Source organism: Dreissena polymorpha, chromosome 13 (assembly GCF_020536995.1).
Source record: "Dreissena polymorpha isolate Duluth1 chromosome 13, UMN_Dpol_1.0, whole genome shotgun sequence".
Classification (NCBI taxonomy): domain Eukaryota; kingdom Metazoa; phylum Mollusca; class Bivalvia; order Myida; family Dreissenidae; genus Dreissena; species Dreissena polymorpha.
Window position 1 is genome coordinate 16,119,200 of NC_068367.1, and position 11,779 is coordinate 16,130,978.

Genomic DNA, 11,779 nt, shown 5'->3' on the forward strand with positions numbered 1-11,779 from the left:
AATGTTATTGTTTTTATTTAATTGTCCACACCTATTTTGACACTCTTTGTGTTGAATTGCCCCTTTATTAATCACCAACCGATTATCTCGATATGATCGAATACTGTCAAGACAATTACTAAGAAAACAGGGTGTCATAAACCCGAGGACATATACCCTGCATATACCACATGTGGCTGGTCATTAAACACAATTTATGATACCTCCATATCATCTCTTGGCATATTTAGCAGTCATTTAAGCCAAATACTTAATAGTTGCTTTACCGGTAATAACATATTTAACATTTGTCCAACATCGATTGACAGGAACTATAAAATGTAAAATGTTTATTAGCCAGTTTAAACATAACCATGAAGTGTTAATAACTATAAATTTAAAATATATTTCAAATTTACTGTTACACACTTAACGTATTTAACGGGTAAATGCAAATGTTAACTCCGCTATAACGTGTAAAGATCGTGCGCGTTACTGCAGTGTTCGAAACATCATCACGAAAACATGCAAACACGTTTGATCATAGTAGGGATATAAAATACTTGCGTAAAATAAATTAAATGTATAGATTTATGGTATCATAACATGCTAGATTTGCATCGCTCATTAACACTAGTAAAGAGTTTTCAACATACATTCACATGCCAGTTCAATTTTCAAAATATTCATTTTTAACCAGGTTTTTCGAAGAAAAAAACTGGTTATTAGATTGGCGAATGTCGGCGGGCGGGCTGGCGGGCGGGCGGAACAAGCTTGTCCGGGCCATAACTCTGTCGTTCATTGTCAGATTTTAAAATCATTTGGCACATTTGTTCACCATCATTAGACGGTGTGTCGCGCGAAAGAATTACGTCAATATCTCCAAGGTCAAGGTCAATGGTCATAAATGAGCTTGTCCGTGCCGTAACTTTGTCGTTCACTTTCAGATTTTAAAATCATTTGGCACATTTGTTCACCATCATTAGACGGTGTGTTGTGCGAAAGAATTACGTCAATATCTCCAAGGTCAAGGTCACAATTTGAGTTTGAAGGTCAAAAATGGCCATCAATGAGCTTTTGCGGGCCATTTCTTTGTGATTCATTGTGAAATTTTAAAATAATTTGGCACATTTGTTCACCATCATTAGATGGTATGTCGCGCGAAAGAATCACGTCAATATCTCCAAGGTCAAGGTCACAATTTGAGTTTGAAGGTCAAAAATGGCCATAAATGAGCTTGTCTGGGCCATTACTATGTCATTCATTGTGACATTTCAAAATCATTTGGCACATTTGTTCACCATTATTGGATGGTGTGTTGCATGAAAGAATAACGTCAATATCTCCAAGGTCAAGGTCGCCACAACTAAAAATAGATTGATTTTGAAAAAAAATAACTATGAAAGGGTGATAACTCAAGAACGCTAAGGCCTAGGATCATGAAACTTCATAGGTACATTGATCATGACTGGCAAATGACCCATTTTGATTTTCAGGTCACTAGGTCAAAAGTCAAGGTGACAGTGACTTGAAATAGTAAAATGGTTTCCGGATGATAACTCAAAGACGCTTAGGCCTAGGATCATGAAACTTCATAGGTACATTGATCATGACTGGCAGATGACCCCTATTGATTTTCTGGTCACTAGGTCAAAGGTCTAGGTCACAGTGACTTGAAATAGTAAAATGGTTTTCGGATGATAACTCAAGAATGCTTACGCCTAGGATCATGAAACTTCATAGGTACATTGATCATGACTGGCAGATGACCCCTATTGATTTTCAGGTCACTAGGTCAAATATCAAGGTCACAGTGACTCAAAACATTCAAAATTGTTTCCGGATGATAACTCAAGAATGCTTACGTCTAGGATCATGAAACTTCATAGGAACTTTGATCATGATTGGCAGATGACCCCTATCAATTTTCAGGTCACTAGGTCAAAGGTCAAGGTCATAGTGTCTCGAAACAGTAAAATGGTTTCCGGATGATAACTCAACAATGCTTACGCCTAGGATCATGAAACTTCATAGGTACATTGATCATGACTGGCAGATGACCCGTATTAATTTTCAGGTCACTAGGTCAAAGGTCAAGGTCACAGTGACTCGAAAAAGTAAAATGGTTTCCGGATGATAACTTAAAAAAAATTAGGCCTAGGATCATGAAACTTCATAGGTTCATTGATCATGACTGACAGATGACCCCTATTGATTTTCAGGTCACTAGGTCAAAGGTCAAGGTCACAGTGACAAAAAACGTATTCACACAATGGATTCTACTACAACTGACAGCCCATATGGGGGGCATGCATGTTTTACAAACAGCCATTGTTTTGTAATTGAAATCAAGGTCAATTTTTCACAAGGTGGTTAACAATACACATTTTGAATTTTCTCCCTTTATAAGATTTTTTTTTTCAACTGAGAACCTGGTTTTGTGACAATTTTGTCCCTTGTTTTCATTTGAATGCTAATTAAATTTATTAATATTTTCATTCAATGTAAACGAAACGAAAATTTATTTAATGTAAAAGAAAATTAAAACAACATTAAAAGATTGAAATGTTTGTCGCTTTTTAAGGGCTTTGTTTTCTAACTTATTCAATGCACCTCGCTGATGATAAATTACACTTTCGCATTCACACCACTTATAATTATAATATATAATGTATGTGTCTGGTGTGCGGGCGTGCGTGAAACCATCCCTTGTTCTTACGTGTGCTTTCAATATTACACAAAAACAAAATAATTATAAACCTTTATTTTGTCTGACACTTTAAATTTGTAGTTTGGTACATTGCCAGAGTACATTTTAAAGAAGGAAATTATTTGCGCATGCGTTACCTAGAGTCGTTTGAGTGAGAAAAAACAACCGTGTTAACGTCATAGCAGACACGTAAAAATCGATTACTTTTATTTAGATTCTGTAGCTGTCTTCATACCATGTCAAATATATATGTATGGCTTAAACTGTTCAATGTGTAATAAATTGATGAACATAATTTACAAATCATTGTGAAGAAACAGATGTTGTGGAAACGTACTAAAATCTTGATGTAATACATGTATTCAAAGTAATTTATGGCAAGTCGTGAGTTTTCAGAGTTAAACGCTTGGATTATAGGGCTGAGCTTTTACCCAACAGGTGTATAGCGGTTTTATTTTTATTTTACATGAATCCTTTACAAACGACTGGTGTTGAGTTAATCCTGTAATTATACATCACGGGTCCGTTTATAATACAGTGGTATGTAACCTTAACACTTTCATGATTTGTCTGTACGTTCTACATAATGCACGAAACACGTATTAGAACTGTTAAATAACCATTTCCGCGGGTGCAAATGTGGAGGCCATTACATCAGCTTAACAACAGAAATTAAACATTCCCCGATCCGCTGATTTACTTAAGTCTTTAAAAAAAAGTCGACACTATTGAGAATGCGGTACCGGTCGATAACATTTTTAAAGATGCGATATCGTGTCTACCAATGACGTGCCGTTTTACTTACTTTAGGCCAACATTTTCTCATTTTCTGTTTTACGGGAATTTTTTTCAAAAAATTGAGTCAGGGGGGGGGGGATAAATAAAAATAAAAATAAAAGCATGAAAAGTGAGCTGTCGACCAAAAATAAAATAAAATGTCTAAACCGATATTTTTATTTATTTATGAAAATTTAAAATCTCAGCCAATTTAACCTTATAAATACCTTTAAGTGGTTTATATATCTCATTACACTGGTGTAGAAGCTTTTTATAATTCTAGTAGACATACTTTTACATATATTTATAGGTAAAGGACCTTTCGCATGTATATTACTTCAATAGAGACTAAATACGCCAGGTTTGTAGTTGAGAATAGTGTAGTAGTGGTGATGTTGTTGTACTTATAACACTAGATTTCCTACATGTAGCACCTCGAAAGTCCCAAGCCTGCAATGCCATCTTTAAAAATGCTGGTTTGCTATGGAATACATCTCATCTATTATAAGTTGTTTTCATTTTACTTTGTATGATGTTCATTGTTAAACAATTAAGTTTTAATATGCAGCTTTAACTATCAATTAGTGTGATAGCAAGCAAACAAGCATCATGTTAAGGATGAGCAATAAGTGTGAGGGCTTTCTATCCAGTGTTGTTTGATATCTACACTCAACAAAAGTCAGTGATTTAATTTGCTTTTTTTGTTACAGCCTGTGCCATTTGAATTGGGAAAATTAGCGCGATATACCATGAAATTGGGAAAGATAGCGCGATAAACATTATAAATATGATTATAAGAACATAAGTAAAATGGTTATGTGCATGTTTGACAGCATTTTTATATTATAAACTTCTGCTTCAATGTCTTCTTACAATGAAGACAACGTTAAGTTAATATCCTTCCACATGCATAATAAACTTGCAATAATCTTTATATTCTTAAATACAACATTTAATCACAACCTCATTATGAGAATTAATTTAATTCAGCATTTTTTTTTAAATTAAATATCATATGATGAAAACATTAACACATATAAAAACACGCTTTAGTGTTCTTGGTGTGTTAATGATGTATTAAATGGAGTTAAAATAATATATTTAATTTGTTTACCTTTCAATATCTTGCAATTGACATCCTCAGGTCAATGCTATTTATAATAAAGCAGAATATGCATATGAATCTGATTATACACAGATCAACTAACATATAAATCAAATCATATTTGTCTTTCCATTTTTGAAAGATACTCATCTTAAATGCTTTAACTTTGTGAGTAGACTAAACTCCAATTTTCCAACACTGGTTTCCTTGACGCACATTCACTTTGCATATTTCTAATAAATATTTGTTGTTGTTTTTTATCTCAAACTTAGTATTTTGCGTTAAATGACACACGCATTAAATTATTCCCTAATAGCCATATGATATTCGTTGTCAATTGGAATGTTATTTATCATTTCCGCCGCTTATCGCAAATTTCCCGTCTGCTTGCCGCCATCTTGGACGTGTGTAAAAACATGCCATCTCAATCGGGATACATCGACTATCGTCGGTATCCTCCGCAATATAGAGAGAGATGTGCGGATAGCAACGTAAAATCGTATTCGGCTACATCCGCAAACAATACGTAAGTCAGTTGTCGTTCGGCGACGACTCGACAAGCTCGATCGGCACTCGTTCTTGGCTAATGGCAATTTTTTTCAATAAAAACGACCAATGAAAAAGCCGATACTAAGCAAGCGTCAGGTTAAGTCCATTTTTATCCGGGCATTTAGGGAATAGGTAAAAATCGTTGATACATTTTATTTTTCAACGTAATGAAATTGCACGGTCGGCGGGAAAAAGGAAAATGAAATTATGGTTATTGAATTTTATTTTTATTTCATTTTGGCAAAAATTAGGGTCGGCGGTCCCGTAAAACAGATAATATAAAAATGATGGCCTTACTATACTAACTGACTTATAACAATCGGACTCCTGGCGGTTATTAGGTCCAGTACGTGGTACATCTTTGTCTCTTTCAATAATTGGATATCTTTGACAATTGTCTTTTTTAATTTTAATGCATGAAAGCTTTGAACATCTCTTCCGAATCGAAATTTAAGCAACAAATCATATTGAAATAGTCATACTTCGATCAAATTTACGCAAACATGAATATATGACATTAGTATCAGTATAATAAATTGTATTTTATTCATCGTGCATTTTTATGCGAAATTTTACTCAAAACGAAATAACAAACCTTAAAACTAAATTTGCCAAAATTACTTGATCGGGTTGATCGTTCAAGCGAAATAAATTTTAATTGAGGTTTTGTTGAGTATTCTTTTGACAAGGTAAATGCATAAGACTTATATTCGTGTTCACAATTTTTACGGAGAAAGGTGGGTTAATGTTAAATATGCATTTTAAAATGTTTCCCTTCTATAAGCAATCCCCAAATGACAAACATGGGGTATATCGTACGCAAGTAACTGGTGTGGTGTGAGACAAATATAAACCGGTGCTCAAAATGGCGGCCAACGGCTGATTTTTCGTTTTTATCCTGACTTGAAAGGTGTGAACATTATCTTGACTTATTCGACATAATTCTAACGCGCATGATGATAGGAAGATAGTATTATATTTTAGCATAACATATGAGCATCATCATCATACCTATTTGCCATAACATAATGCATATTTGAAGGATACCGAAAATTGAATACGAAACATAATTTTGAAAGACTAATGAAATTTGTAAAATGTTAATAACTGTTGTGCTTTTTGCATAAACACCGATTACGGAAAATGGAATAAATGTACTCACCAGTAATGAAAATGTGGGTTATTTTTCGAATTTCGATGCATATATTGCGATTGCCTGTTGGGAGCACCCGGTTTTCATGCAAGGTAAACTATGATTATTGTGTCCACATTTCCATGAACACTGCTTAGAAAACTGTATATATGACCTAAAATGCACACACCATGAACCGTGTCAAGCGTAAACAATCAGGCGCTTGCGTATTAAGTCTTCAATAACTGTTTTTAATATTGATAATGCATTTTCAGGATTCATACCGAGGTTAAATGGATATAAGGAGATCAATTTGTCTCACTTACGCCACACCAGTTACTTGCGTACGATCTACCCCCTGGATAAAGTAAAGTAAGGCCATCATGTTTAATTATCTGTAAGGCATTGATACATTTCCTCTGGGAATCGGGAACTCTAGAAACAAGCGTGATAAATGGTTTTATAGTAAAACATTGACATGTTTTTCTTTCATGACTAAGTTGAATCATGATGCTATCATATGTTAATTTGTTCGCGCAGAACGGTCAGGAACTACGCTCTCCTCTCAAAAGTTTCGCAAGGTTTCGGGAGTCATACGCGGGTTAGGTAGTTATCGACCAAACTGCGCAGGCTAGGCTGAAGCTACTCTGGCTTCATGTGGCTTACGACCGATTTTCGCGGCTCTTTTGATTATTATTATATTATATTTACAAGCTGAATGGTGGAAATTATTGCATTCGATTGAAGAGTTAATGGAGAAAAAAAATTGTGAAAATAGGATATCTTGTGTTTTTTTTAGGTTTCAGTATGATTGTATAACAACAGTGAACTCAATCGGACATTGATGCCGACGCCGGGCGTTTAAGAACGCCCATACGTTCTCAAAGGGATTAGATATGCATTCCATTCATTTGATTAACATATGAATTAAAAACATGAGGCAAAATATAACCATCCGTGCACTTATATGAAAATAAAACACTGTATTTGTTTTCAGAAAAAGATAAACTAGTGAATCTCAAACCTCATGAATATGCACTGTGATCGATTTCAATGTTATATTTATATATGATAACATTTATATTGTGCTAAGAATATATTTTAATATACAATCGAAAATTATGCACGTTGAGTGTTTTCGATATATTATAGCACGGAAAAGTCTGTATTGATTTTTTTTTGTAAATTTAATTCGTTTGGTAAAAGAGTTGAAAAAGCGTGAAACTCAAGTAATATAATCAGTTTACAGTGGATCGGTCGAAATGTGTGTGCATCTCTTCGATTATTTGATCATACCTGAAATAAAACACACATTTGCTAACTAGATAGTTTCATGGATATAGCGAAATGCTGCTAAGAGCCTGCAACTAATAAACGGAACTTGTAAAACATCTTAAGAAAATCTTGTACTCGAGAAACGGACATTTTAAGTTCAATCAATTATTACAGAGATGGGCTCACGCACGTGCAAAATGTGAACCTTAATCACATCTAGATGGGCCTAGCAAATCTCGAACAGTCACATAGTGTTTTTTTAATATACCAACTTTGTTTAAAAAAATCTAAATTAGTATTGTGGAATAGAGCCATGGCGTGTTATGCAGCAAAAACTAATCAAGATGTCTGCAATGCCGACAAATCCAAGTGACAAATGTCGTGCCTTTCAATCACAATTACCAGACGACAATTGACTAGGAGATTCTATGGCGTTCCGAGAAAGCTCTAATGTCGATATGTTCTATTTATCAATGACTTGATTGCGTGACTATAGATCATTAGATTGATACAGACGTTCCGGGCAAATCTGCATACACGTAATCCAAACATTTCTTCGCACGTGAAAAAACTTGAATGAACGAGAATGAATAAAATTTATTACCACAATTTATATAAAAATTAATAGTTTAAGAATATATATATATATATATATATATATTTATCCCACTTTTACAGCGAAATCGGTTGATTAAAGCCCCGTTTATTAAATTTCATCTTTAATCAACGGCAAGGCTATAATCAATGGCACGAAATGACGTCATCAACTGCCGAACCGGGACTACTTTTTCCCACGCACCTCGTCACCTGTATTTGCCAAGTGCATCAATAATAAAAACAATCTCAAAAGTTTGTCAATCTTAATGACCTTAAAACAAAGAAAAGTAGCAAAAAATCATGTTTTTGTCATTTATTTTTATAAAAACCTCTAGTATTAGGTACATTTAACACTATGCAAATAGGTTATGTTGTTGTTGCTCCCCTTTCAAGAAGTCAGTTCGAGTTGCTCCCCTTTGACCGTAGAAAACAATCGTCTGGACCAAGAAATCCTGTGTTAATTTACAAGCTGTACTCGGATATGCGTCCATCTGATTTTTCTTCAAAGCATCTTTTCAACCTGGCAATACGCACAAATGACACTGCATCCCAGTGGTTCTTGCGTCAACAATTGGGTGTCAACAAGCTAGGTCAGACGCTGAAGGCCATGGAAAAAGACGCCGGCTTTCTCAAGCACAAGAGAATAACGAACCACTCAGTTCGCAAATTCCTGGTCCCAAAACTTCGAAATGCAAACATTCCACCCACTGAAACCATGGCAAAAACAGGGCACAAAAATGTCCAGTCCATAACCAATTATTCCAACATATCTGTTGAACAGCAGCAAAAGTGTTCATTCTTGCTCAGTCCAGTAAATGTAACAATGCAACAGATTCCTCTTATTCACTTTCATGCACCGCAACTATGGCCGAAATGCAGCCTAGACAACCACTGTCTACATTCGAACAAGTTGATCTTGATGTTCGCCCCACCCAATCACTTCACCAGCAAATGTCTTTCTCTAGTTCGAACAACTTTGCCTCACAATTCTTTGGTGCCACTTTTAACATTTAAAATGTATATAATAAGCTTAAATCCAAGTAATCTTTGTTATTTCGTCACGAAATAACCACATATTATAACAAAGAAGCAAATATTGTGCACCTCGTGATCGACTTGATAGTTTGATATCGAAAGTGAATTGTGTGTGGTGTTAGGCTACGTTGTAAACAAATGTAGTTCCTTGTATATAACAACTTAATGTCGTATTGATATCATAAAACTTTAAGATTTGCAATTAAATATGATTAAAATTGTAATTAATAACGCTCGACACTTTGTTACAGAACGATATTCTGATTAAAAAAAAAGATTATTTGATCAGCGGTTATTTTTGGAACGCGGAGTAATACACTGACCTTGGTTACACTACAGTCATTATCAAAGTACGACAAACACTTATGAAAACTTATTTTGTTTAAATAAAAAAAGTTTACTAAATAAAAAGTGGGATAAATAGAATAATAGGTCAGTGTTGATTATAGATCAGGTTTATCATGCTCGGCACGAAAACGTAAAGCACTCGCCAAGGCTCGTGATTTTTGTTTTCTAAGCCTCGCATGATAAACCTGATCTATAATCAACACTAACCTATTACTCTCTCTCTCTCTCTCTCCCCCTCTATCTCTCTCTCCTCTCTCTCTCTCTCTATCCTCTCTCTCTCTCTCTCGCCTCTCTCTCTCTCTCTCTCTCTCTCTCTCTCTCTCTCTCTCTCTCTCTCTCTCTCTCTCTCTCTCTCTCTCTCTCTCTCTCTCTTGCGCGCCAATTTTAGTCTTTTGTGTAAGTCCATATGGTTTGAACGTCCGCAGTTTGCGCTTCCAAAGTTGTTCGATGTCTTCCGGTACTCGTCGGTTCCAATTAATTTTTCGAGTCCCATGACCCGGAAGTCTGCGACGCTGTGGCCGTTTGTGTAGAAGTGCTCGGCTACCGGGTCGTTTTGTCGAGTCCTTATCCGGGATAGGTTAAGAAGATGTCACTGGTACAGGGTATCTCCCGTTTCTCCTACGTATACGAAGGTCTTACACCGTTCGCAGTGTACAGCGTAGACTACATTGGTGGATTTGCAGGTGACCTCGCTCCGCACATTGTAGCTTTTGCCGGTGGTGTCGTTGAACTTTTCAGCCTCCATCATGTATGGACAGATTGCGCACCTCTGTGCCCAACAAGGTCCGCTCCTGTTGGGAACTCGGAAAACATCCGGTTGTGCTATTTATGAACCAATATGTCTTGAAGGTTGCAGTCTCTTCTGAATGCTGCTAACGGGGGTTCAGGAAATACGTTTTTCATATGATCTGAAATCAGGAGTGTTGGCAGGTGTTTACGGAGGATATGGCCGACATTTGGTAGCGCTCTGGAGAAAGTGATAACGAGCGGTACCCTGGAAGTACTTTTTGAAGGCACTTTCGTATGCAGCAGATTTTCTCGCTTCTTGCTATCAACTTTCTTCAGCTCTGTCTCGACGAATCGGCCATTGTATCCTCGCTTCTGTAGTTGCTCTTTCATCTCATCTCTGTGTTTTTTGTAGTCCGTCTCTTCCGAACATATTCTTTTCAGCCTCACACCTAAGCCGGTGGGTTGCAAATGAAATCCATCCACGAATACAGCTAGAGCTCCGCTACTCCACAGAGCAGCTCGAATTCCTAGACACCATAACGTTTATTCGAAAACGAAGGCTGGTTTCAGACCTATATACCAAACCAACAGATCAGCACCTCTACCTGCACATGGACTCGTCGCATACCGAGTCTACGAAGAAGGCCATTCCGTACGGCTTAGGTGTGAAGCAAAAGCCTTCAAAATTCGGTTCCAGCACTGAAAGAGTTAAGACCAGCATGCGCATGCGCGCAGTCTGGTCAGGTGCTACCCTGTCCGCTATTAAAGGAGCCTTTTTAAGTTTTGGTTAATTGCCAAATTTGGATTCGCAAATTTTCGTTGTAGTTATTATATTTGTGAGGAAACAGTAATACTAAACATTTACCATGCTTTACAATATCCAGTATATGCATCTTTGGACTAAAAAAACTGAAAATTGTAAAGCGTTGCAATGTGAAACGATTGAATAATTTGGAGACTTCTGTTGTTGTCGTTATATTTTGTGATACTACGAGGATTGCTTATATAAAGTATAAAATACATCGCTCATTGTATGAGCGCGGACGGCCGAAAGGTCTAAGCGATAGACTTTTAACCCAGGGGTCAGTGGTTCGAGCGACGTTGAGTTGTGCTTTTTTTCATTTTTAATTGTATTCATGTTATGTTACTGGAGCTTTTTAGATCCAATGTTTACATTTATAAATATAAAGCATTTTATGACAAACTTCATTACATGCCAAATTCTGTGAAAAGGTCCCTTTAAGACCACACCTACTTGCTTGATTTAGCAGTGAACATGTTAGCTCCGGACAAAACTATCCTTAGACGCAGACTTGTCTGGAGCCACTTTGGCCGCATATGACGGAAGACCCAGATCGCAATGCGTGGCTCATTTACTACCATAAAACATGAACATAAACACACAAGTTACAATATACATTCTTACATTCATTAGAGTGGTGAGAATGGTCATAGAAAAAGTTCAATCCCCACACATCTGTGAATAATTGATATTGCTGCGCTCTGGAGAGACTGGGCTTTATGAATGTGCGTTGAGTGTCAT